Here is a 4361-nt window from a genome sequence, read left to right as displayed (position 1 = left end):
ATCCTCCCCTACCACCCATCTTCCACTGCCACCCCTCCTCCCCTGCTACCCCTCCTCCACTGCCACCAATCCTTCCCTACCACCCATCTTCTACGGCCACCCCTCCTCCCCTGCCACCCATCTTCCAATGCCACCCCTCCTCCCCTTCCACCCATCCTCCACTGCCACCCATTCTCCCCTGCCACCCATCCTTCCCTGTCACTCCTCCTCCACTGCTACCCCTCCTGCCCTACCACCTATCCTCCATTACCACCCATCCTCCGCTGCCACCCCTCCTCCACTGCCAACCATCCTCCTCTACCTCACTGCTGCCTGCGCCAGACCCACCAAAATAGGAGCCGCATCTCGTCAGATGCCATCTCTTGGTCACTGTGCCCACCTCATCAATGGCCGCTGATGCCAGGTTCCATGCTGGACCCACACTCGCCCCATAACCGGGAGTCCCTGGCTCTGGGCCTACCATAACCAGGAGCAACTACCACTGCCTCAGCAATACGGGCCTACCATGCATGGGCCTTCCCTCACCTTGTTTTTGGCTCACGATGGGATGTAAATTTGGTGGTGGTGGGGGGCGGGGGCGTGGTTGGGGGTAGGGCACGCTGATCAAGGTTCAGCAACAACACAGCCCCCAAAACCCCACTTCATTCTGGTCTTTGAACTAAAGGAGGCATCACAGCCACCTAATTTTCTGTTTTTTATTCTGAAGGTTTAATCGCTTAATTTCTCTTAACGCCAACCAAAACAGCAGATTCAGTTTCCTTTCGAACCGTCAATTAGAGGACGCGGTATTTATTTCAGGATAAAAAGTGCCTTGGAAGGAATACAGTGTTTTTTTCTGTAAATGCAATTCTAAGGGAATGACGTTTAGCATGAATTTGGCAGCGTGAATGGGGGGTTGGGGGGTAGGAGGGAGGAAGGATAAAACAGGAGAGAGCTAGGAATAAAGAATAAAAAAATGGAGATAGATTAAAAATGGAGAGATAGAGAGAAGATATATGTATATAGAAAATAAAAGAATAATAAAAAAAACAGAAAGATGGAAATAATTACAGAGTTGGATTTGGAAAAAGAGACACATTTAAAGTGAACATAGCAAGTGAAAGAGACTTATTTTTACAGACATTGTTAGAAAAACAGATATATGGTTAGAGATGGAGAGAAGAAAAAGATAGCGGGAGATAAAAAGAGACAGAGAGAAAAGGAGAGAGGCGGAAAGAGATGCTCCCTCTGCTGATGACACCAGATAGGAAGCGAATTCTGAGAGTGCGTGTATTATACAGCCATTAGCAGACAGAACTGAATAAATTGTGAGTTCAACTCTGACTGCAGAAAGTGACAATTTGCTGCAAATAAATCCTTAAATAATCAGTAAATAATAGTTTAGGGGTAGGACTAGTAAAATGTAACAATTGCTCTCAATAATTGCTGCAATAACAGACTGGCTCACCAACGTCCTTGAGGAACAAGGACACTACTGCTGCCTTGTCCTTGTCAGGCCTACACGTAACTCCAGTCCACTGCAGCCTGGTTGACTGCTGGTGACCTCTGAGGAGGCCAAGCAATACACTCAAAGGTTCAGCAACAACTTGACACTGGTAAACATAGCAGAACAGTATTCATGAGTGCTGGCCACTGTCATTTATAAATCTGTACAGCACAGAAACAGACCCTTCGGCCCAACTTGTCCATGCTGACCAGATATCCTAAATTAATCCAGTCCCATTTGCCAGCATGTGGCCCATATCCCTCTAAACCCTTCCTATCCATGTACCCAACCAGATGCCTTTTAAATGTTGTAATTGTACCAGCCTCCACCACTTCCTCTGGCAGCTCATTCCACATGCGCACCACCCTCTGTGTGAAAATGTTCCCCCCCAGGTCCCTTTTAAATCTTTACCCTCTCACCTTAAACCCATGTCCTTTAGTTTTGGACTCCAAAAGGAAAAGGCCTTGTCTATTCACCCTATTCATGCCCCTTTATGAACCTTTATAAGGTCACCGCTCAGCCTCTGATGCTCCAGGGAAAATAGCCCCAGTCTATTCAGCCTCTCCCTGTAGCTCAAACCCTCCAACCCTGGCAACATCCCTGTAAATCTTTTCTGAACCCTTTCTAGTTTAACATTCCTAGACAGCACGGGATGAAAGACGTGGCGCTCTGAGATAACTAGGTGTAGAGCTGGATGAACACAGCAGGCCAAGCAGCATCCTAGGAGCAGGAAGGCTGATGTTTCGGGCCTAGACCCTTCATCAGAAAGATGAACCTCTGTCAGGTTCTGTGAGGACACGTTTTCGATGAAGCAAAGTTCAGTGGCTCCTCAGACCCTGTTTATGTGATGAGCCACTCTAGCCACAGTTGGTCCATCTGCCAAACCGGCAGGAGATCATCATAGAGAGAACACCCTTCGGTGAATGGCATGACCCTCATAGTCTGCTCAAGCAAGAGACTCATAATTACTTTTCACCATCTCGAGGTGTCCAAATGCCCATTTGGCAGTCGATGTCACCACTATTGAAGGAAGCGGGGCAGGGAATTTATGCACAGCAAGCTCCCATAAACAGCAAACCAGACGATCTGTTTTATTCTCCAAGCGATCTCGATTGAGGGATAAATATTGACCGGGGCGTTCATATTAAAATAGGAAACCCTTTAGTAGATTCATTTTAAAAAAAAGCATACCTTGAAGAGACTCTTTCCTGTAATTTTACCTGGTCGCTACATTAGAGCCTTGTGCAAAACACTGGTAAAATGCAGCTAAAACAGCAGTGACACGTCCCCTTAGTATCTGCAGAACCTTTCAAGCGTGTACGAGAGCTGGAGCAGAATTTCCATGTTTTTTTTTAAAAGTCTCCTCTTTCCCAGAACAGTTAGAACGCACTAATTATTCATGCTTGATTTCCTTCGACAAAGGTTACACTACCTGCTTAATTCCGAATGTGTTTCCATGCAGGACCTAACGTGAACAGCATAGTAAAGATTCAGACATTTAAATCACATTGCAGCAGGTAATGCTAAATGAGGAGGCAAGCTCAGCCTTATCTGCTGCAAATGAGACTTGTGTTCTTCCGGCCTTCTGGAATCGCTGCAGCATTTTTTTGTTTCCCCTTGGATGCCTACATTAGCCAGAGAATTCCTGAATTTCCACCTTGCAGTGACGAAGGAGGAATGGGTGCACCCTGAGGCTTTATAAAATTTGTTTACAGGATATATTGGCTAGGCCCAGCATTTATTGTCCATCCCTAATTGCCCAGAGGGCATTTAAGAGTCAACCACATTAGCTGTGGGTCTGGAGTCATGTGTAGGCCAGACCAGGTACGGGTGGCAGATTTCCTTCCCTAGAAAGGCATTAGTGAACCAGATGAGTGGGTTTTAAGACAATTGCCCCCATAGGCTAGTTTTATAATCCCCGGACTTCTATTGCACTCAAATTTCACCTTCTGCTGCAGTGAGATTCAAACCCAGTTGGGGAGGTTCGTGGTTATGAGATATTTCTGCTGTGCCACTCTGCACGGCTGTTGCTTGGAGGTTGCAGAGCTGGGGAATCACAGCATAGGGCGCTGGCAGGTCCATGTAAAATGAGTGCGGAGGAATAGTTATGAGAGACCCCCCCCCGAAAATCCCGGAAAGTATAAGATTGGGGAAGCAACTGAGGTTTACAACACAAACATCCCATCATAGAGTCTTTAAAATGATGAATAGCAAGTGTCTGAAGAGCATAAGAGCCAGCATTGACAAGATGGACCAAATAGCCTCATTCTGGTCTGTGAATGCAGATGGTGGATGTGAAGAAACTGTTCCCAGCTTTGGACAGTTGGTGCCATTTGACAAATTATATAAACTAAGACATCCCTATATACATATCTGTACATATATTTATGGTAGTCACTAACCAATCTAACGAAAACTCCCAAAGAGACAGTGGACTGGTCATTTCTTTTCCTCTTTGTTAGGACATGGGTGTCTTCGGCACAGCTGACATGTGTTGACCATTCTTATCCCTAACTAATCCTCACCTGAAGAGCTTGCTATGCCATTGCAGAAAGTACTCAAGAGTCAGCAGTACAATGCATAAAGCCCAGTCTAATGGTTCGGTTCATAGGTTCCAATCCCAATACGACAGCAGGTGGAATTTAAATATAAACAATAAAACCTGGCATTGAAAGATGCTCCCGGAAATGGTGGCCCTTAATTGTTGTAAAAAACCCAACTGGCTCACTAACTGTGGTCATTGTCACTGGTTTACTCAGTTCCTTGAACAAAGTCCTCGTATGGCCTTAAGGTTTGGTTTGCAAATCGCTCAGTCCGACAGCTCTCCCCCTTCCACCCTCCCAACCCTCACTCCGACAGCTCTCCCCCTTCCACC

The sequence above is a fragment of the Rhincodon typus genome, chromosome 38, assembly GCF_021869965.1.
Source record: "Rhincodon typus isolate 14 chromosome 38, sRhiTyp1.1, whole genome shotgun sequence".
Lineage (NCBI taxonomy): Eukaryota > Metazoa > Chordata > Chondrichthyes > Orectolobiformes > Rhincodontidae > Rhincodon > Rhincodon typus.
The sequence above is the reverse complement of the archived record's forward strand: the minus strand, read 5'-3'. Positions refer to the sequence as shown.